The sequence below is a fragment of the Poecilia reticulata genome, chromosome 16 (assembly GCF_904066995.2).
Source record: "Poecilia reticulata chromosome 16, P_reticulata-male-v2, whole genome shotgun sequence".
NCBI classification, from domain to species: Eukaryota; Metazoa; Chordata; class Actinopteri; order Cyprinodontiformes; family Poeciliidae; genus Poecilia; species Poecilia reticulata.
Window position 1 is genome coordinate 27,586,179 of NC_088845.1, and position 24,356 is coordinate 27,610,534.

Consider the following 24,356-nt stretch of genomic DNA (forward strand, 5'->3'; position numbering starts at 1 on the left):
CCAGCATTTTCATCAGCTCAGGACTGGCAAAAAGGACTGGGATTCTGGGACAACCATCAGCCATCTGGACAAGTCTGAACCAAAGTGCTGTTCTGTGAAACATTAACACACAAAAAAAAAACTCTGATATGGAAGCAGCAAAAGGTCTAAATTATACACAAAAAACATTAGAATTGGGATTTAAAAATAAAGGTAACAGGTGCGTCTCAATGTGACATATTTGTCTGAACCATAGAGGCAGTTTTTCACTGAAGGACCCAGGTCTGCCTGGCTACGACGAAAGCACTTTGAAGGATCGCTACTAGTTTGCTGATGCATTTCCAAGACTGGATTTGGAGATTTGGTCCAGAATACCAAGAAATACAGGCAGGTATTTCTTATCCATCATGCAGCGGAACAAAAAGGAAAAAAATAAGAATTCAAAATTTACACCGACGTCAATAAGAGCCATATTTGCTCGCAGAGAAGAACAGCAAGTCCTAGACGTGATGGTCTGGCCCACACAGAGGCCTGATCTCGGCATCACTGCAGCTGTCTGTGATTACACAAGGACACGGAAGGATCTGAGGAAACCTACATCGACTAAAGATCTGTGGTTAGTTCTTTAAGATGTTTGAAACAACTTACCAGCCAACCAATTAAAGCCTGTGCAAGTGTACATTGAAGGATTAGTACGTAGTTCAAAGTACAGAGGGTGGTCACGCCAAACATGGTTTTCAGGTTTCTTGTCTAAACTGCATTTTTCTTTTGAGGCTTCATCCGGTTCTTCGTCTGCACTCTTTCCTCCGCTGTCTGTTTTTTTTATACGTTTCTCTACTTGTGCTAAACTCTTCTCTGAGCTTTGGAGATTTATACCCATTTCTTACTGCACTCAGTCGACAAGTTGTGACTTTTATGAGCCAACACATCCTCAGCAGAAGCTGATTTCTTCCAATTATATTCTTCCCTCAACAGCCTCGTCGTTATAAATCAGGCTTCGGGGTCGGGCTCTGGCAAAAGAAAAAAAATGAACCAATGTCACTTCATAAACTCACCTCAGCAAGGATCATACTTCACCGAACCCCAGTCTCGGTGTTGACAGCTAGAGGGCAACCAATCCCCACACAAGGCCCCTCTTCCCCTCTCGCATGGATGCAGACCCGGTTTAGATTGTCCATCACATCCGCCCTGTGAACTCCCATTTAGCCTTTTCCTCGGGGGCACCACACACTCTGAACACTGAGCTTTCATCATCTCATATTTACAACCGATGTAATCACTTAAGCTGATTACCAGGGTTCATAGGGGAAACAGTTTAATTTCCCTCAACTGCTTTCAAAACCAAGAACAAATTCATAAATCGTGAGTATGCGGAGATAATTTCGTCTTGGAAGGCTCGACGGGTTTCAAATCATTGTCTGTCTTTGTTTTTGTTTTTTTTTTTGCTTTTTTGCGACGTTACTGGCACCGCTCTGGACGGAACGAGAGGACTGCGGCTTTTATAAGTAAATCACAATCCATCTTTACAGTTTCTTTCCGCTCTGCTTGCATTTACTATCACTCCGACAAAACCACAATTTTGCCAATGTTTGCTCGTCGTTTGGAGATCCCCCCCCCCCCCGCCGGCTTGGAGTTTGTCTAATTTGGAAATGAAACATAAATCAAAGAAGCAAACAAAAATCTCCGGAGCAAATCAAAATGTTGTTCTTTTCTTTTTCATTTCTGAATCAGAGTAAAGGTCTGCGGTGGCATGTTTCCCTCCCCCCCCTCCCACTGTCAAGACATTTTTCTTGAAATACTGTGTTTATGCAGTTCAGTGAAAAAGCACTTCCCTTACTAAAGTTTTTTTCTTGCTTTTTTTGCTTTGTTTTGTTTGGTCACGCTAAAATCAGATTGTCAAATACATTTTATATCAGACATGGATAATCAAAGTAAATACAAAATTCAGTTTTCAAGTCATGGCTTCATTTATTCAGAGAAACCAGCCTGGACCAATGAGGAACAACTAATATCTCCCTCCATGTAAAACCTGCTTTTGCCACTCATGGCGCCACCAACTGGGCCAAAGCCAGAATTCAGTGAGTTTCTCATCACTGTGGAGGAATATTAGTCCTCTCTTCTTGGCAGAATTGTTTTTATTTCATCTACAACAGATGGGCTTTCAAATATGAGTCGCTGTAGTTTAAGGTCATACCTGAGCCACTGGATCGCATTTTGGGACTTTAACTAGGGCCCTACCAAACCTCAATTTAGTTTTTTTTTCTGTCAGCCTTCGATAACTGGATTTGCTGGGGTGTTTTGAATCATTGTCCTGCTACAGAACCGATGGCTGAAAGTTTGCTTCAGAATTTTCTGAAAGAGAGCAGCACTTATTGTTGCATCAACAGCTGCGTTTTCATTCACCAGGTAACTATACAAACTGGAATTACAAAAATAAATTTGCTGAATGGAAACACGTCAATTAAAAAAAAAAGGTTTAACTGCAAAGGAAACACGAGTCACCTGACCAACAACTGGCGAAAAAGACAAAGACGACAACAGCAAGCGGTTGGTAGGAATATGTTCGCGGCATGTTTTTTGAATGACTTATCGCATGAACAAACTTTTTCACATGTGATCTTTATTGCACTTCTTATTTAAAGGAAGTACCGCAATTGACTTTTCTGGAATATTGACAAAATTTTACGCGTGTTTTGTACTTGAAACGTTGCTGGCGATGACAACTGATCTAGATCCCGACTCGGCCAATCTGCCAAGGCTGTCACACTGACACCATCATGTTTGATCATTGGATAAATGTCCTTTTTCTAAAATCTCTTGACAATTTGATGCCACAGGTAACAGGATGTATCAAAACCTTTCCATTTTTCCACAGAAAAATTAATGCCTTTTTACAAGGCAAAAGGACCTTCATTATTGCCTTGTAATGCCTTATGGAAGTCATTTTTGCCCAACCTCTTTCTCATTGTAGATTAATAAACACTAATCTTAACAGAGGCAGGTGATTCTTGAAACTTTAGCCTTGTGCTTTGCTTTATTCTAGTATTTTTCAGCCTTTGCTTTACACATTCAGCTCATTCTTTGGCTTTAATATTCATTGATATTTGTTCTATACGTCAGTATTTCATATAAATTTAAATTCTGCTCTGAGTTTCAGTCTGTAGTGATGGTTAATTGATCTTATTTCCCGATTTCCTGTTTCTTTGTTGGCTCTGGGGTCACAGCCTATAGAATGGTAAATGTCCTGTGCTTGTCTCTGCCTTTTTCTAGACTGTCAAGACCACCAAGGCAAAGTGGAGGAAATATTTTGCCCAAGGACACAAAGTTTGGGACGGTGACAGAACAAAACTGCAGTTGTCTCTCCCGGCTGCACCCATTTCTCTGTAGTCCGTCTTGTAGTTCTGCTATCAGTGTCCGATCTACCCAGGTTCTTCCTCCTCTGACCCTGACCGACATCACCCATCTCCTCCTTGATTCATTCCAGCAATCAAGTTTCCCCGCATAAATACTACATGCTTCTCTCATTCAGTGTTGGATCATTCCGTTATTCCCACCAGCATGTTTCCCCCGTGTTGCTCTCGTGGTGCTCCGGATCTCTCTGGACCTTTGAGTGTTTTTGCCTCCTGTCTGCACTATTGGGTCCAGATCTTTACCGTTTTATGACAAAGCGATGTGCGTGTGGTCGTGGGTTTATCTGTGATCCTCTGGATGAGTCATAAAGTTGCTCTTGAAGTCATTTTTAGGAGGATGGCCTGGGAAGGTTCACTACTTTTCCATGGTTTTCCATTTGATATTGAATCCTAAAACTTTAGAAAAGGCTTTGCAACACGTTCCGTATTGACAGATGACAATAATCTTATTTCTCGTTTGCTGTTGAATTTCTCTTGATAGGCATGATATGACGCTTTAGACATCTTGTGACCTACTTCACAAGACAGGTTCTGTTCAGCTAATCTCTTGATTCTCTGGCAGGAATCAGGTCAGGGTGCGGCAAACTAAAACAATGACAACAAATGGGACTATTTTTATTCTTTTTTTTTTTTTTTTTTACAAAGAGCCCAGGTTGGTTTGGAAAGCTTGTTTTCTCTCCTGTAAAATGAAATGATCATTTAAGGACTGCTTTCCGCAGGACGTCTGTCTGATGATCAAGTATAGATATATAGATGATTGGAAACAGATGTGACTAAGACCAAAATCTTGAAGACAAAAAAAAGGAACAGCACTATGTGTTTGTGGGGGTGTGTGCGTGTGTGTGTGTGTGTGTGATTGAGACACAGCCTGCAAGCAAGTGACTGTAATCTTCGGTATCACCTCTGTGAGCTTGAGAAATACTTAGTGTCATTTCCAATCTTTCCAGTTGCAATACCCATGTGAAAAGAAATCGTAAACCTCCCTGCGCTCACCGTGATGGACGTTACGCAGTTACCTCTCAGAACCGGTCCACCAAAACTTCTTTTCTCTTTCACATTTCTTTTTTTCTTCTTCTTTTTTCTCGTCTCCGTGTTGCTCTGATGCTTTTCGAGGCGCTCAGCAATAAGTGAAATGTGTGCCTTACTGGAGATCCCGCTAAGAGTTAAGCAGTCTAAGACGTATCATGTTATTACGCTCGAATTCCAGAATTATATCTCCTTGCGGAATGGCAGCGCGACTGCTTGTCCAACTGATGCACTGAAAGATAATCAGTCAAATTCAGATCCAGAGGGAGGGAAGCCAAAGCCAAAGCTCCCTTCGTCTGGGTCAAAACTAATATCTTTGTTTTTTGGAAAAAGGGACCAAATTCAAGAAAACGTGTCGGCGTTGCAATCCAATAAAAATGCAACTTTTGTTTACTTTGTCACTAAACCGGGTCTTCTGAGATTTCTCGGCACGATGAGAAAAAAAACAACTTTTTTTGATTTTATTACAGCCTGCATCCTTAAATTCCTGCCTAATTGCTGAAACCATCACCCACAAGGAAAAAAGAAAAAAGGAGCGAAGCATCTCGAGCGTTGGCATGAGCCGAGTGCCGTCATCCGCTAACGCTCTGGTGACAGAGCAGGAATTGAAAGGCCTAATCTTATCTCCTTTTGCCTTGCGGCTTGAGGAAAATCAATGGCTGACCTCGAGAAGGCATTAAGACGTACGGTAAATGGGATCGTTTGCCGCTGAAAACGCGCCCCTCGCTCTCCTGTTACTCAATCCCTCCGTCCGATGGCAGGCGGTCAACTAAGCCGGGAGGACACGGAGGGGACGCGGGAGGCGAGTCGGCGACGACGACAACATCCACGCCGCTTTGGAAGAGATTCCTCAGGACTCACGGTAGGTAGGGCCGGAGTCTTTCTTGGCTCCTTGTCTTTTTCACAAACAGGCCAAAGCGGAGGCCATTATTTGTGAGGGAAGGAGAAAACTACTGGCGCCAGTGAGATTTGATTTCAGCGGCAGAAATTGGATTAGCAGCCATTAAGGGCCTCCTCACACATACATTTATAATGCTGTGAAGGGGGAAAGATCTGCAGCCAGCCAGTACTCTCCTCAGTCACCCACTGACAACCCCTTCTGTCTGGGAAAAGGTTACGGACGCTGACACTGCCCTGTATTACTGTTCAACTTAGTTTTGCAGCTGATTTATAGGTGGGACTGAATGATATGACCTTAACTGACCCATAGTTCATTAAGGCGTAGGCCAGAGGGGGAAGCCAAAGCTTATAATGGGGCTTTGTGCTGTAACTCCTCATGTGGTGGAAAGGCTCTAGAAGGGCTATGTGACATTTGTTATGGTGGAGAACTCGACACTGGTGAAAGTACACATTAAAACGCAAAGAAATGTTCGGCGAACGCGGGTGCAGAGGGGGGAAAGACGCCTGGTACTGGATGGAAACTAAAGGGGCAGATGTGCAGACGAGAAGGAGCAACAATTACAAGAAGCTCATCTTGCTAGCCGGCTGACAGGAGGTTCTCTGCACAGCGTCACTTAGCACTAACAGGGTTACTCTGGATGACACATTTTCGCTCAAATGTTTTCAGTCTGTCCTCCGGTTTTCCCCCCCGTGCTTCTGCTTACTATCACTGTGCCACTGGGTGCGAATGATTTAAAGCATACGCATTCCCAGTTTCAAAAACCTGCTGTTGAGAGAGAGGACTGGTCGTTATTTTCTCATCTGTGACTGGTTCTGGACTTGCCAGGAGACTTACGAACGCAGGTTAGCTCACTCTTCGGCTCCTTGACACCTCGTTGCAGTGACTGAGTAAAAGCGAAAGCCCAACTCGGAGATTGATGCCTCGAAGAGGAGGAATCCTTTCAAAACACGTGTGACTGACACGGTGATTAATGTTCCAATGGCGATTGCTGAAAAGGCTATTTTTCTCCCTCTGGAAGTGGTTCTTTAGCAGCAAGACGCATCCAGAGCCTGTCTAAAAAGGGTATGGTAGAGTTGATGCCCCGGAGTAGTGATGTTCTTTTCCAGTAGACCACATCGGGTTTAGAGTCACACACGCCGCGATTTTCACAATACGGCGAGTGTTCAAAGGTTGCCTCGCGTCGCTTAGGTTATGAGAGGTCATCAGGCTCTCTCAAGGTTTGAACTTATGTCTAAAGTTCAAACCTTTAGACAGAAGGTTTGAGCGTACACATGTACACACACTAAAAAAAGACAAAAAAACATTTTTGATGAGCGTGCAGAAAAAATGTGTTCATTTGCAAAATGAAAAATATTTGAAAATTTTACTTAAAAATTCTACTAATTAAAAATACTATGTTTATTTTATCTGCACAATATTTTCAGTTTAGAACCTTTAGACACTTTATCTGTGCCCGTTTTTCTTTTAATTTTGCTAGGCAGGCAGAATTGCAGCATTCGTTACCAGATTGTGTCTCACACCTCAAAACTGATGCCAGTGACAGTCGTTGGTAAAAGTCAGGTCTCGTCTGATGGAGCCGGGGTCAAATAAGAGTTCTTTAACGTCAATTCTTGACTGAAAGTTTAAGTTTTTTAGAGGGTAAGGCACCATGTCATGTTTTAAACATTTATTTTAAGCTGTGTTATAAAAGAACGACACACATGACCACATGTCATCAAGAGTAACGGATATTTAAAAATGATAAACGTAACAAATATTTTAAACATTAATATATCAATTAAACCGATTGAAAGGGTTGTATGGGACTGAAATGAAAAATGAGGATAAAATGGGGAGTGACTTTGGCTAATCCAAATTCTTTCCAGTCTTCTTTGAGCTGCACACCAAATAAGACGCGGCTTTGAAGTCTCAAAAGCAGATGTCTGAGCTGAAGACAGCCGGACACAGCAACAGGGGGCGAGATGTCCTCATCCGTAGCGGTGAAGCAGTTTGGTCATTATTCCAAATCGTTTGGTGGGGGCACCAGACACCGAAAAGAAGAAACTGGGTCTGCAGAGTTAGATCACATGACGTAATACGGTTTCTGGTCTGTGACTTCCTGCCAACTGCTACAATTTTCCCACTTCCACTCGGAGCTGCCAAAATATAAAGACTTATAGTTTGGCTTTTAAGCAGAAATCTGAGTAAACATCGTCGCCCCCTGCAGCAAGAAGAGGTCATCTGAATGGAGGCCTGATGTTTGTGCGAGTCACCTTATAGAAAAGAAAGAAAGAAAACTTTGAAAACAATTCAGTCAGTAATATACAACAGTTTTGAATCCTTATTGATCCCTTGTCAACAAATGGAACCTTGCAGCCTGTGGATCTGCGTGGCACCAGAGTTTCATGAGTGTACCGTCAGCAGCCAGGCGCTGCACAACAATCACACACGCGCGTGCGGCCGGCGCAGAGAGATGCGCTCCGAAACCACAAGACTCGAAAAGAGATGTGAGCAGTCCCATCCGTGGTCTGCTATCTCCCAACTACTCATCGACACATCTGGGCCTGAGCACGCGGGGGCTCTCTTGCCCCCCACGGGCGACTCGGGTAAATGAGGGATAATTAGCTTCAGTTGACTTTAATGAATGGCTTAATGTTGTGTTTAGTTTCTGATGAGAAAAATATAAAGCCGGGCACTTATCAAAGGGAGGCCCCGCGCCGACGATCCTGAGGGCGTGCTGCTGGCGTGGGTCTGTTTGTTATTGTACTTGTTGTGTGTTAAGGGGGGGAAAGAAGGGCGCTGCAGGGAGCGGCTTGACATGCGACCGCAGATCCAGAGATCAGGAAACCTGCTGGGATATACAGTAGCAAATTCATCATTCGAGCCCGTAAGTTACTACAGATGTGCGCTCTGTTTGTTTTTCCTCAAAGACAATAACAACCGTGGCACTCAACTTTAATTTCCACGTCTTCGGCAGCGAGACGAGATCTCCGTAAAGCCTTTGATCCGTCTTATAATTCCCACATGCTGAGATATGAAGCAGGAAATGTCTCGCAGAGTTATGATAGTCATCCGTCTTAGCCACCGATAAGTGTATTGTGCTCAGCTGATGAAATGTATCATTTTTCAGCAGACACGAGACCCGGCGCAGATGTACTTGCTCTATTTAATCTTCGGTAAAAAGCTGTGCTTAAAGGCTGTGATATAACTGTCATTACATTTGCACCACTTTACAATGACACACCACCAACTGGCAGCCGCCGCCGTTCTGTCAAAAGAGTGAAAGCCAGCAAAAATCGACTTGGAAGTTTAGTTCGGCGCACATTGACTTTTTACGGCAAACCAGGCTCGGCGTCCCCACAGTCGAAGTGGAATGAACCACAAGCATTCGCTCAGCGAGATTTCACCGATGTTCCCGTGTCCGTGTAAACCAGCACCTCACCAGGATTACCTGTGCAATTTTAAAAGCATCCCCGTGCCCGCAGTGGATCAAGGCAGGAAATGCAAATCCTGCAATGGAGGTGAATTCCTCCCCCGTGGCATTTAGCAAATATGTGGAACATTCATTATTTGTTTGAGTGGGGGGTAGGGAGTTGAAACACTGGGATCTATTGGGTATAATGTTAGTCTGGACTTTGAGTAACAGGGGGTCACCCCCATGGATGATTATGGCATAGGGATTTACCTGGCTCACCCACCTCCCATGTGCATGTAAGCCTTGACCAGAAGCCCCTCCACCCCCCCTCGGCCTCCTGCACGATACTGCCTGAGCCCTCATTTTAAGGAGGAATAAAACAGTAGTTAACAGCTGTGAAAAGACACGCAGGGGTACGGACTTGCATGCATGCACCCACATGAGGCCTTGCTTTCCTTTGCCGTTTTCTTTCCCAATAACAAAACTTGTCATAAAAAAAGGGGGCACAAGGGGACTGTCTCTTTAAGCTGCCACAGCCCTTCTCAAGTCAACCCCTTGAGCTGTCAACATCTCGGAACGATGTTTGCATGCACAATTAAAGCCAGCCCTCCATAAACAGGGGTTGCAGCCGCTCCTTTACTTAGTCAAAGAGCTTTTTTAAAATGGAGTAAAGAGCCAGTAAACTGTGATTACATGCTTGTGTTAGTTGGGGTGTTGCTGCTGAGTTAATAACTCAATGCAGTGCTGTTAACTTTCATGAGCTCGCTGAGGAGGACTGATTGTCACAAAGTCAATAACTCAATGCGGTCCTTAGGTAGACATCTATGTGCTGCTGCCATTATCACCTGACTTTAATTGTACTCCACAACAGTCAGTACTCACAACAGATTGGCATTGGGTTGTATGCAGCTGAATTGTAATGTGATTATGATTGTATTGCGCTGAAATTAACTGGACTAATATTAATTGAAGTTAGAGCTCTAGTTGTTATCTTGGATAGGGTTGCAGTTGTCTTGTAACAATAAAGTCCTGGTTTCTCTGTCTGGGGTCTCTCTGCATGGAGTTAGCATGTAAATTCTGTGTGTGTTTAGGTTCTGTTTGATTTTTTTTCTGTGACGGATTGGGGACCTGTCCCGGTTGTATCTTGTTTCTCACCAAAGGAGATAAGCCCACGGTTTATGTTGTTGGCAAAGATGATACATGGTAATAATTCAAACAATGACTAATGACCCGGTCTGCTGATTTAGACAAGCGACTAAAACAAGTCTTTCTTCACAGACCGCCATTATGAAACAAACAATAAACTAATCAGACTTCACTGAAACTCTTCTAACGGAGGAAAGTAAGAACTGGCAAACTGTAAAATTATGCTGTATAGTAATGTTAATATCTGTGGGTTGCTTTAAGTCCTTAAAAATAATGAAAAAGTTTTTTGAAAAAGTTTTTTACAGACTAGTTAGTGCAACGTTCACATACACTAATTGGTCAAGTCAGTACATACAGATTGGCTCTTTTTATAATAGTAACACAACAAGTATGAATTTTAGTATCAGTTTTTTTAATCAATAGTCATATTTGATTAATATGACTATCTTCATTTTCTTTGAAGATTTAAACAACATATACAAACCATTCACTTCAATCCAAATGTCACTTTAGGTTTTGGGTCATTCTTGGCTACTATTGAATATCCTTAGAATTAGATATTTATTAAAGCCTAATCCGATATGATGAATCATACCCAAAACTCAAGATATTTTGTTTAAATCGACATGGCTCATTTGACCCAGGACTGAGTTGGCAACATAACCCAAACCGATACAGCTTTTACACAACACATTTTAGACTGTGGGAAAAAAGACATTGTTGCATAATAACAAGAAATCATTTATATCTACTGTAAGCAGTGTTTTTCACTGCAGTTTTGTTTAAATACGTGCCATAAGACGCATCTATTCCATAACGCCACACAATAGCCTGGAGTTGCATAAATCACGTCTCATACTTTCCTGCAGGAAGCTAATCCTCTGTCAAACTGAGAAATAAATCTTGGCAATCATATTGTCCCACTTATGCAACCTTATGAGGTTCATAACCTTTTTGACAAAGTAGTGGCAAATACATTTTCTTTTTTTACTTGGGAGAAGTATTTGTAGAAAAGTGTAACTTCTAGGAAAAAAGGACAAGAGGTTCACCAAAGAAGGCAACAGAGCTTCTACTAGGCTAGTGATTAGCAGACGCTAAATGCTGATGTGACATTGCAACAGTGTTTTCGTGAATCCTGGAAAGCCATGAGTGCCGTAAGCAGTGATCCGAAAAGAAACACATGATTAGCAGTGCACTAATAGCATCAAGTGGGGCCATGCCAACTTGTTTCAGTGAGGCTTAGTGTGAGAATCTCTACGGCTGCTCTTCTATGCTCTTTCTGGAATGTATTAACGTGTGTGTCTCTGTGTGTGTGCGCACACTCATAAGCTACAGGCTCGGCTCATGATGCGTGCCCTCCGGTCGACCTTGCCTCTGTGCAATTTTAAGTGAGTGGTCTAAATGGTAGCCTGTGATGTGAAACCACAGAGCAGAATTCCTAAACATTGTTGTGAATGCCGTCTGCTGAAACAGTTGTAAATGTTGAAGTCGAGTGTTGCCCGAGCAGGGCTTTACAAATGCCAGCTGGCTATACAATCTCAATAAACTCTGTCTGATCAGTGATGAGGTGGTCCTTTTCCACATTCGGTACAATGGTGTGTACTGGGGGATCAAAAATACTATCGCGTTTCAAATATCTGTCTTCAACTCTACCCTCTCATCCAAACATGCTTACTTCTCCTCGTTCACAAAAGACTGAGACGCCGAATGCCAAACCCAAAGCTTCGTCACCGCAGTTCAAAAACCAACGGAAGAAATTGGAGCGGCTGTGTCCAAGTTTCAAATTTGGTATATGCATACGAACTGTGCAAGAGGGTTTGACAGTCGTAACAATGCTAAATAGAGTGATATGGAAATATCAAGACATAAAAATGAGACCATATGTGGCCTGAAAAGACAGATGCTTACAACTATGTTCTACATTAGTGTTTTCCACAGAGAGGACACGCACACTGTCTCTCGTTTTCTTTATTTTTTTTCCCCAGCATGCCTGATTCCCCATTGTCTCAGTGAGACTGCAAAGGGAACAAAAAAGGATGTAGAAGGAAATTGTCAAGCACGAGTCTCTATGTCTCATCTCTGCACAAGTCCTCTCATGCCCCCTCCTTCCCTCTACAGGGAAATTCAGAAGGAAATCCCTCCTGGTCATGGGGTGGCACAACTGTCCCGAAACAAGACCAGCTCTTAACAAGTGGGAAGCCAGGCTAAGTCCGACAGGCTTAGACACAAAAACAGAGACAGGGGCCATCAGGATCACTCCACAATCCCCGTGCAATGGCGAGTGATGAAGGAATCAAGACGGCCCGGCTCTTTTTTGTTTTCTTTGATTCCTCGGCTAACTCTCAAACGTGGGTTTTGTTTAGTCTCCTGTGATGACTAAGCGGACTGCGCATATCTTTTGATTAAAATAGTATCTTTGACATTGGAAGAAGGGGGTTAGATGAGGGGGCAGGGGAGTGTTTTTGATGTTCATAGAGATCCTGTTGCACAGACACAGAGGTAAAAGCCAGTGCAGGAAGGGCTTGATCCTCTTTAAGGCCTGCGCTGCATCAAACACTTGTCAAACACCAGGCGGACAGACAGCTGAGTGGCTCTGACAGATATGATCACAGAGAGGGACAGCTAAGAGTCAACGCCTGTTCAAGACACAAGTCTCACTCTTGTCAATAATACGCCTTCAATTGACGGGAACGCAGACAGTAGGCCTCGACGCACATGGCAGGCATTTTCCTGTTGTGATTAGCTGAGTACGATTACGCCGCAATTTCCACGGTCATTTGAGGGTCTCACCTCTCTGAAGAGAGGTTTGTAGCATGTCACTAGGATGTAGCATACAGAAATCAACTCAAAGGGATATTTAACCTCCCCTCCTGCTAATCCGGAAGAGTGCTCTCGTAGCTTGTCGGGATCACGCTCTTGAACCCTGCCACTCAGCGGGATAGTGCGTTTATGTTTTGAAAGGATTTGATATGGTACCTGGAACGGCATGAGTGTCATGACATTGACCTGTTAATCATGTCCTGACGTTTTCCTTGGAGAGATATCTCATTCAAACAATGAGGTACTTTACAAGAGTATGTATGTCAAATATTTTCCATGTTTTGGCTTGCTACAATAATCTTAAAGATAATTTTTAGGACTGTTTTTTTATTTATTTTTTTGTGATACCACACAAAATAAGTGTGATGGGCAAGAAAAATGATAGATGGATTTTAAGAAGATTTTACAAATAAAAATCTTAAAATATTAGAAGATTCAAGTCTGGACTGGATTATTCTAATCACACAGTGTTCTAATGTTGTTCTCCTGCTGGAAAGTTAAGCTTCACCAAGGTCTCCAATCAACAAGTTTTCTTCAAGGCTAGCATGTATTTAGCGCCGTCCATTTCCCCATCAACTCTGACCTTCTATCACTGTTCATTAAAAAAGCATCCGCCACCATGATGCTGTCATCACTGTGTCTGGCCAATGAGACGATGAGATTACCACTTACGTTATGTTATAATTGTCCAAAAAAGTTTTATAAAATACTGGAATTGTGCTCAATTCTCATCTCTCTTCAGTGCTGCGTCTGGACTTTCTCCTGTTTAGCTGGATTTCTCTCATACATTTTCAACTGGGCCTATCAAAAGTAGGAGTTGTGAACAGCGACGTTGAGTTTCTGCCCTGTTTTATAATTGTAGTTCAGCAACAGCAACAGATAAAGCGAACAAAGATGTTAAGTGCCTTTTGGCCACGATTCAAAATATTGAATTAACATTAACAAAGTACTGAGCCATCTCATTCGACTCAGCACTTTTCTCTCCGCAGTGGAGGATGGTTGTTTACAGAGTAGGCGATTTCCGGTAAGCTTCATAGCGCAGAACGTGGCGCATTGCATACGTCATGGCCAAATGCTAGCAATTGGATCAAATTTGAAACTCCACACCTCCAGCAACCAAGTCGTTTCTCAATACCTGATCTTCTGTAAAAAGCAGAGCGATGAACAAAGGCTTTTATTTTAAGTCATTCTCAATCTTTGTACTGTGCATTTCAAAGTATGCATATCGAAAAAGTAAAATACTCTAAATTTGCTATCAGTCAAGCTGAAATAAGTCAGAGCTTTTGCTAGTCAAGAGGGGTGTGTTGAAGATATGTCTTTCATGCAGTGACAAATCATGTTAAGGTCAGAAATGTGCAAATTCCTCGTTACATCACCTTGTGTTGTGCTTTTTCATACTGATGATAGTGGAGCGCTCTTCAGAACTTTTAGGCTGGCTCTGGCCTCTACTTACCACCGTAATGGCGGTGGTGTGAGTCAACACCCCCTGTATTTATCACTGTCAGTGCACAAGAAACACCCAGAAGCATAAGCAGGCGAGGGCCAGCAGGCCTGTACTTGAATGTTTGTTGTGTCTGCATGTCTGCACAGTGGGTCCAGTCTCACTGCTATGAGTGGGTCAGCAGCCCTCAATGGGAATGACCAGCTGTAATTAAAAGCTGCGATGTCTCTAATAAAGACAGCCTCAAGAGATAGAGAAATGGAGGAAAGGGATGTGGGAAGAGGAGTTAAGGGAAGAGGAGCTCCTGATGGCTCAGCCAGAGCAACTGTTCACCAGATGTTTTCAGGCTCCCCTGTTTGACTCCACGCCTTTCTTCTTTACTCCTCTCGCCAGACCACTGGTGAGGGAGCACTGCAGTGCCCAAAAAAGCGTCTTCCGTGAGACGCGTACCTCGAAAAACCCGTTCTTCTGTGGTATCCACATTGTTCTCCCGGCCAAGCACAATGATACGCGATACACAAGCAGGCGCGTGTCATCCGAGCGCGAGACCGGGGAAAGACGGAGCAAACCGGGCTCGGAAAGGGAGCAGATAATGTGGCGACTTCTTCTGCTTGTGGGGCCTCTTTAAATATTTGCCGGTGTCTGTTACATGTTTCTCACATTCTGGTTTTGTGGATGTCTGCGTGCATGTGCATCCTCATCTGTCTGGCGTGTTGCGGATGGGGAGATGAAAAGATCCGCAGGCCCACAGGAGAGCTGGCAGCAGCTCTGTACTGGAGGTCTGGCAGACAGAAAGAGGAGGCGCAATGAGCCCACTCCAACCATCTTCGCTTATCTAAATACAACGCGAGGACTTCCGATACGGGGGCCTGCTTCAAGCTACGATTAGTCCAATGAGGAAACTTGACTTACTGTCAACTTTAATCTGTTCCAGTCCAGGAAAAATACAAGTAGACCATCAATACGTTCCCGAAATCAAAACAAGTACCTCGTCTTAATGAGCAGAAATAAGTTTTATTACCAATTTTACAACGTGCCACCGCCGAAACTGTTCTGTTAAAACCAATCAGCCGGTGGATTTAAAAGAAGACGCATTCGACGACCCCACAAATCCGCTTTGGTCAACTCCGTTTTGTGAAACATCAATCACCGATACAGCTGGAAGTCTGGAGTGGAGCGTTTTATAAAAAATTTCGAGCACACTTCAAAGATCTTCGCGCAAGCTATTGCAACCCATCCCTGTAAAGACTGCATTACTATTGCTGTAAAAAATAAAATAAAATCACGGGGTGTAAATGTCTCCATTTGCCCGTGAAGGAAACGTCTGGCGAACGTTGGCTATACATCTCTGACCGTGTCATGGCCAACATCGGCTTGCACGCTGCACAGTGGGGTGGGGGCGGAGTCGATCCTGTTCGTGGGGCATGACAACAAGAAAGCAGTCCGCTTTGACTGTTCTGGTTCTTTCCATCTCTTGGACCAATTTGTTTTCGACTCTACATCCTCTGTTTTACGGTTGTTGATGCTGGCTCAAACGCCTTAATTCCTCTGCCAGAGGATGACAAGTGAAGTCTCAAACACCCTTCCAGAGTCCCTTATCTTCATTAAAGTCACATTGAGAGGGGAGAACCAAACAACTTTATGTCTCCCAACTGAGCAATGACTGATTTAACCTCAAGTCTCTTTTTCTTTTTTTTTTTTTTACTTCACATTGTAGTTGCGGAGTATCTGCAGTGGTAAACATAATCTGCATCAGAAATGTAAGCTGCACTATTAGAATATCGGCAGCTTAGCCGATAGCGATAACATCAACAGAGAGTCGATCATCCAAAAGGTGAAGAGGAGCCTACAAAAGGAAGTACAAGAAAGCTACCACTCAATCAGGCCCAGTGATCTAAACACATCCTTCCCTCGCACCCCTCCTCTTTCTTCCTGCTTGGAAACGACCAGATGACAATAATGTGGAGAATGGAGCCCTGGTGAGTGCGGCTAACCCCTCCTCTGCTACCTCCCTCCACCCCATGGTCTTTGAAAGGCATCCACATGTTTATGGCTCATGCCTGTGGTATGACGATGGATTCTCCATGTAAGAGCCAACAGGATCATGGGGTGTTTCAAAAAATTGCCCTCCGAAGACAGTTGCTGTCAAAATGACAGCAGCGATATTTATTTTGGTCAGAGAGCAGAGGCACCTAGCGGGAAGTTAATCAGAGAACCCACTCCCCCCCACTCCCGTTCCTCACGGTCTCCAGCATCATAAACTCCCTACCCTGCTCACTAAAGTGAGGAATGTACCCAGAGCAGAGGCGAATGCTTGTAGTTTTATCGCAATGAAAGATTTAACACTGGCACATGGCGAGAAGCTGAAAACAAAATCCAAATGTTTGGTTTTAGGCCATCTCCACAAAGCCCAGATAGGAACATAGATTATCAGTTTGACATAGTTATAAAAATATAAAACTTGTTCACTTGCGTGCACACAATGAGAGGACAGTGACGACGACTGTAGTGGTTGCGGTAGCTTCCAGTCTGTCTGTGTGAAGTGACCCCGACTAAACCCTCTAAAAACAACATTTGAAGCAAAACACTGCAGTTATTAAACCCTTTTTATAGTTTTGGTTTGTTTTCAACTTATTCTGAGCTGAAATGTAAAAGACCTATATGAGAACAGTTAGAAACTCCTCTCTTCCTAAGCAATGGGAGATGAGCATTTTCTACTGAATGTGTTGAGTCAGATAGGTAGACATCTGATGAAGCTATGTGTTGTAAGGAAAGAGTTGTTAGCTTGTTCAAGAAGCCTCCTAAATCTAAATTTTTCCACAATGCCATCTATTTTGTGAAATTGAAATGTAACGATGGTCAAATACTTCAAATTTAGTTCCATCAAAGAACCAAAACCCACAGTCTTCGCCCCAGAGTGCATTTGGAAGTTGTAATCTGGATTCTTATGTTGTTTGTGGAGTTCTGGCTTCTTCCTCTGCAAATAGCCTTTCAGCCCATGTTGGTAAAGAACTCATTTTTATGTGGATAGTGGCACTGTCTAACTACCTTTAACGAGATTCTTCATAAAGGTTTCTGCTTTTATTATTATATTGGTCAGCACATTTGGACCAAAAACATTCATCTCTGACACAAAACCCGTCTGCTTTTCATCAAGGAGGTCGTTTCCTCCTTGATGGTCTCCATTAAGTTTCTCGTTGATGGTTGGACAGAACATTGTTTTTATACTTGTTTCATTGATTGAATAGATAAATCAGCCACATTCAGGCATCTGGAAATTATACCAAAGGATGAAGCAGACTTGTGATGGTCCACAATTCTCTTCCTGACATCTTGCTTAATTTTTACCTTCAAATCCTTTGGTGAAGCTCAAATTTGAAACATATTACATGCATACTAAACCATCACATCATCTCCACGTAGATAAAAGGCACTTTAAGCTTAGAGCAAACATTTGATTTAGAAAAGCGTAAACAAAAAAAAGATCTAAAACTCAATGGCCAAAAGAAGAGATAATCTTAATGAAGATTTTTTATTTATTTATTTTTCAAAAATCCAGCAGATCAAGATATGATCACAACTACAGCAGCAAAGCAACCCTTCAGAGGCATATGTAGCTTTTTTTTTTTTTTCAAAAGACAAAAATTCCAAAATATTCTGCCTCAATAGATTTCACAATATTGTACACAGAGCCATGCGTTGCTTTTACTTCACAACCAGATTTAGGGGGAATTTTTTCTTTAAATGATTATGTAATGTAAGCTGTCATAGTGGGTGGCACTGACATGTGATTCTGACCAATCAGACACCACCCCGGACACCGTGCCCACAGCCAAGCCACTGCTGCTGGTCGAATGAGGCAGAGTGCCTTTTAGGTTCCTTCTTACCAGCTACTGTGTCAGCCCCTACAGAGAGGCCTTATTAAATGAAGATTAAGCTGTGGCTCCATCAGTCACAATAGGTTGGAGTGAGGGCCACAAATAATCACTTTGACAGGGTGGTGGCCAATTAGTGCTCTCCTTCTGTCCTGGGAAAACACTTCTTGCTCCACTCCCGCTGGTGGGAAGAACTGATCCGGATTGTCTGCGATATTAGCCAGGCCAGAGATCACTGTTAATCACCACCTGTCATTCCACAGTGGCAGAAATCGGAGAGGGACCTGTCAGCCGTGAAACAGCTCTCTCAATCAGAAGTTCCGAGTTCATTTAAAGCCCTAACATGACTCGTAAAAATTTAAGAAAGCACGGGATTGGCTCCTTTTGTTACTCGATGGAAACAGTTGCTGATGAAATGACAGGAGAGCAAATTTATTCTGTTCACAACGTCAGATGTTTTTCTCCCCGTGTGGAGAAAACGTAGTTCTAACTCCACACCACGCTGCACTGTGTGATGTTTTGCTGACACGAGAACACGCTCCATCAATTAGGCTCAAGTTAAACGTCTGCATTTGTTTTTTTATTTATTAAATGTTTGGTTTAAAAAAAAAAAAAAAAGCAGGTTTGATGTAAGAAGGCTGCATTTGACAAAAAGGAAATCCAGAAATGTGTTTGGGTGTCTGGTTTCCAAGCTAAACACAGGCCACGCTCAGATGTGATCATGGCTTGAGTAATTGAAATGCTCAGAAGTGAGTGGCATCTTTCGCCAGGGCTTAAACCCTCTTGGCATGGTTAGATTAAACAGCAAAATTGCGTAACACATGGTCCGACACATGCAAGAGCGTCCGCTGTGCGCCTGTGTTCTAGGCCCGCCAGCAGACAGGAGTTGCTGATGTGGTGATTCCTTTTACAGGCGACGCGACGCGGCCAGATGGTCGGCATGCGGCGAGATCGAGGATGTCCGGCGTACTGTGAACGCACCGACCAAGCAGACTGGCTGTGGACAGAATCCACCAACTAAATTCTTCTCACATTCTATCTGGGGACATCAGTAGGTGCAAAGTAAATACAAAATATATGAAAAATGGCCAGGGATGACTGAAACACAGTGTTTGACTAATGAAACCTTTACTTATTTAAGCAAAAAACAAAAACAAAAAATCAACAAGGTGATGATGCGATGCATCACAACATTCATATTCATCATATCTCCTCAGACCAGACTGCAGACTTTTCTCCGGTAATGCCTACAAGAGGCCCACCTATCAATGATGTCAATTGGCTTTAAAGGCGCAGTATGCAACTTTTGCAAAAAAAAGTTAATATTTTTTTACATATTTGTTGAAATTATGTGGTGACAGTAAAGTATGAGACACATCATCTGTGGAAAAAAAATTAAGCTCATCTGATGTCCCCAGTGCTAAATGGGAACAACCAATCAGAGCCAGGAGGAGGGCCTTAGAGCTGCCAATCATGCTTGTGAGCATGCTGCTCATTCCTCCAGTGGATAAATTTTTTTTTCTGGCATGGTGAGTTGCTTCTCCGTCATCAGCACATTGAGTAACACGTATACGAGGATGACTGGCAGCACTAGTCATCCTCGTAGCCTCCTCCAAGAGGAGGCTCTTGGCTCTGATTGGTTGTTTTTGACTGGGAGCGGTGCATTTCTTCAGACGGCAACTGGGAGAAGGTGGAGGAGATCGATTTTTTTTTTTTCAGATTATCCGTCATATCAAAGTGACAGTTTCAGATATGTAGAAAACCATATTGGTTATGAAAGCTACATAGTGCAGCTTTAAATCCTGCTAATCATCGCATGTCTCACTACAAAGGTGTATCTAAATAGTCCACTAGGTGGGATTTTTTATGCCTTTGCAGCACTGCTGCAGAACATGCCTCAACGTGATGGTAGTTGGATTGGAACAAGAGGCACGAGCAATTAGAGTAAAAAAAACAAACTGTACAGAGAAGTTATGACTTAGAGAATCAGTGCTGACTGAATCCTTACAGTCGGATGACTGATGAGATGGATGGCTTGGCCTCGGCTAAGGCCTACAGCAGCAAGAGTTTCTCTGGTTACACACACGGGAGATCGATACTTCCACAAAAGGCCACTTAGCCCTCTCAACTCTCAGGCCTATACGGAGATCCAATGACCGAGATAATCACTAGATGTTTCTTCTCTCTTATTCTTCGCCTCTTTTCCTCGTTGCCTCTTTTTTTCCATGAGGTCAGCACGGTGTTTGTGAGCCTTTGTGGCTTCAGCCCGGCACTCAAAGGCAGATTTTGAGTATAAATTGCACGGCACTGCTCTGGAAAGTCGGGTCTTTAGCGTGTTTGGGTTATCAGGTCCAAAATTTGCTATGCTATAAATCTGGTTTCATAACTGCGTACTGTAAAACTTCTGTGGGGTAAAAAAAAAACCAAAGGGACTTGCGTGATGAAAAATGTCACTTTTATCGTGTTTGATGGCAACCATTAGATTGTGTGAATTTACAGCCGATCCCAAACCGCAACTCTGTCAGTTTTTGTTTTTTTGGTCAAGCCCTGTGTTTGAGGATATCTTACTCTTTGAGTCACTGAGATTCAGATTTGTGGAGTCTTTCTTTGATTCATTGTAAAAGCCCACAATGTTGGATAGCGCTATCTAGTTTCAGTTTAGGCAAATATTATGCATATGAAAGTGAGTTCTTTAGGTTTGGGATGTACATAAAGATTCATCCTAAAAATTATATTTTAAGGGGAAGCCTTAAAAATCAAAAACTTAGCAAGCAGGCAACATCAGTTGAGTTACGTTCGAGATCATCTGAGTATCCCAAAGCGGATTTGTAAAAAACGGTTGTAAATCAGACCATTCTTTAATTGTACGTTGTATTGGGACTTTGCGCCCTCTTAAGTCTCAAATCAGGGATTACTGATATTATTGGAGCTGCAGTTGCCTTAACACTTTTAAGTTGTTTCCCCAACATCCAATATCGCCTGGTCAAAGGTTATTGGAGCCGAAATGTAGATGCAGATGAGAGAAAGAAGAATCAGAGAGGAATCAAATGCGTTTTTGCGAAACCAGTGAGTCAGATAAGTTGCTGGGAAATCACTGTGGGGATTTCCTAGTGTTATCAGCCATCGACGCTGATAGGGCCAGAGCAGCTATTAATAACATCTCTCTATTGTTTTCAACTCGTCCAGTGGCGATCTAGAGTGCGGATGAGTGTTTTTAATATCCCAGGGGTGCAGTGGAAATGCTAAGCGGACGAGGAGTCGACTCATTACTCCACAGATCGGATAGAAAACATGGACTATCTGAACTTGCTCAAAAATGTCCCACAGAACCAATTTTTGGTTTTTTATTTCTGTTGAACGTGAGGAGTTTGATTGAGCTAACCATATTCGACTAAACACAGGCAGAGAGCGTTAAATGAATCCCAGCAGCATGAGTGATGTGCGGTGTGTACACTCAGCAGGGAACACATCAGCCACGGTTTGCTGTGGTGTTTGCTGTGAAAATGCTTTTCATCCCGATATCTGAGGCTCTCGGTTTCGCCCCTTCGGTTCCCCTTTTTAACATGGGGACCAAGTCATGCAAACAAGACCGGGCAGGAAGACCATCGCTGTTATTGCCGCGGATTCTCAAAAATGCATATGTCCTTTTGATAATGCTGGGAGACCCAACAGCAAAGTCCAGAGTGATTTCAGTTTGCTCTGGAAAGTCGGGTCTTTACGGTTGTTTTTTTTTTGTAAACAGAAAAACAACCCTGGCAGATCAGATCAGTGTAGCCATTACTTTCTCTTATTTTCTGTTTCCAATTAATCCAGCGTCTTTACAAAATAGCTATATAACTCTGTGCTTATCCCAAACACTGGTAGCTCATAAAAAAAGACATGACTAAGGTGTTTTTGTTTTTAACTCTAAGCTGTTTTAAACGTTTTACTCACTTCTGACTCTTGGAATTGTGTGCTAAGTTTTAATTTGGTTTCTTTCTAAGCAGAAAAGGTACTTTGTGGCATTGCAACGTGTACAGATGAGTTTATGATGTAAAGAATTGTGAGCTGTGTTGTTGCTGGAATGTGCTTCACAAATAAATTTGACTTGACTGCTCTTCTCTTCCCGTGGTGCGAATGATTATTTGCAATTTTTGTACAATGCCTCGCAAATACATTTGTAACCCAATGAACTTGTTCACGTTTCGTTATGAGAGAGCCACATCATCCGCTGTATTTGAAAGGTATTCCATGTGATGCGCAAAACCTGCTGTAGTACTGCATAACTCTAAAGTGAAAGCAAAAATGATGCATCGCCTCCAAAATGTTTGAAGAGGAAATGTGACAAAATATGGAACTGCTTCATTGGGTATGAACTTGGCAAAATAACACATTTTGCAGGACGATACAGTGTCCCAAAAATTATCGTAATAAATGATAATATTGTCATTTTGAGCCCAGTTTGGACTAATATCAGAATAATAATAACAATGGATCACGCACATAGGTATACCCCACTCAAAAATTAAAAAAACTTTGATTTCTAAAGAACATTTAACACTGGAACTGGAAAACATTTTAAAACATCCAAAACAACAATAGTGACAGACAGTGCAGACTAATTGCTTTGTACCAGGCGTTTGCGGCGTTTCTCAAAACGCAGACTTTTCAACATTATTAAACACTATTTAGAAATGGAATTAGATACTTAGCAACCCTGAAAAGGAGCACTAAGTTTACATACTTTAGAACAACATTAGATTAGTTTTCTTTCCTCTTTTTTTCTTTCCTTTGGTTTGTTATTTTGTTTGTATTTCCTTTTAACTCATGTAAAGCACTTTGAATTGCCTTGTTGCTGAAAATGTGCTATATAAATAAAATTACCTTACCTAAAGAGGACAAGTGTTGTCGAAAGGAAAGTTATTGCACTTATTCTAATTTATCATGCCATTAATTGATTTATTGCTTATCGTGACAAAAATAACTCTATGCAAATATCTTTTCCTAGTTCTTTTCCTGCTTTCTCATGCAGACTTTGGAGGCTTTCTTACATTAGAGACAGTGACCTCCCTGCTACAGAGTTACTCATCATTATCACCCACTGAAAGCGATCATGTCACCACGTAGTTCCTTGAACATCCATGCAACAGCCCCTGCGTCTGCGCAGAGCTTCCCCTCCCGTTCAACCTCTGGGGCTCCAGTTTTTCCTGTTTTTTATTTGAACTGTAGAGTGTTGCGTTTCACCAGCTTTTGCCAAGTGGGGTTTTTCACAAGGAGTGCGGAATTAACAACACATGCTTAAGTATGAAATGTTGCCTTTATTAAACAGGCCCACCACAGCATTTCACATGCCGGAGGAGTCCTGAGATGCATACGCAGTGACACTTTTACACTCGACCTGTGGCCACTGGAGCTGGAAGCCCTCTTCTCTGGATGAGAAGAGGGCTTTTCATACAACTGGGTTTAAGTATTCTGTTGGTCTCTGCGCAAGTTTTACAATCGCTGACTACACCAACAAGGAAACAAAAAAAAAAAACGCTGCTTCTGTGCATAGCATTGCCAAGTTTTGATTTAGGATGGTCATAAAGTCTTCTCGAAAAAAAGGTCAAGTAGCCATGGTGGAATCGTGAGGAGGTGCACGGCATTTTGGAGGGAAACTCTCTGACAAACAAGACGGGACATTAAGTACTAAATGTGCCATGGGATCACAGTTTCCAACCCAGTCAGCAGCCCTCGCAGCGCTGAAATATGAGAAACTATCAGGGTTTATTTCAAGTTTATTTACTCTTTCACCACTTCGCTAAGTGACCATTCCGTTTAGCACGCCCGATCCAAAAATGGAGAAAAATCCTTGAAGTTAGCGTGTGTCTTTTTCTTTTAAATTGTTGATAGACTGATATCTGCCACTGTAATTGCTTCCTTATTTGGGGCATTAAATATTTACACTTGGGCTTATCCAAATCCCAAGTTTATGAGCGATGTTAAAGTACATTAAGGGGAAAAAGACATTTATTTTGAAAGCGCCTCTAACAGAGGCCCTCATCGCCAAATGGCGTGTTTGGACCATCTGAGAAAGAAAAAGATGGTTTACCCTTTAAATATGTATACATTTCCTTTAGCCGTACGCACACACAGAGGAATTCCATCGACTTCTTCTCGCATAATGGCCTGACATACATGCTCTGCGTACTGCAGAAATCTCTCAAGCTGACAGGAGGAAACAGAGACGGCCATTGAGGAAACCTGCAGATTATACTTTGAAGCATTCCGCAGAGGAGAGGAAGGGAGATGGTGGGAAATAAACCCCGGGAAAAAAAAAGGGGAAAAAAAGAGCTGGCTGGAATAAGAGCAACTTTGGGAAAAGCAAAGAGGAGAAGTGCCGCAA

General features: G+C 42.6%; 1 protein-coding gene across 2 annotated transcripts in view; it reads right to left on the bottom strand.

Moving 5' to 3' along the window:
- The window catches only part of rspo2 (R-spondin 2), a 75,872-nt gene that overhangs the window by 5,656 nt on the left and 45,860 nt on the right, over positions 1 to 24,356 (bottom strand). The window lies entirely within an intron of this gene.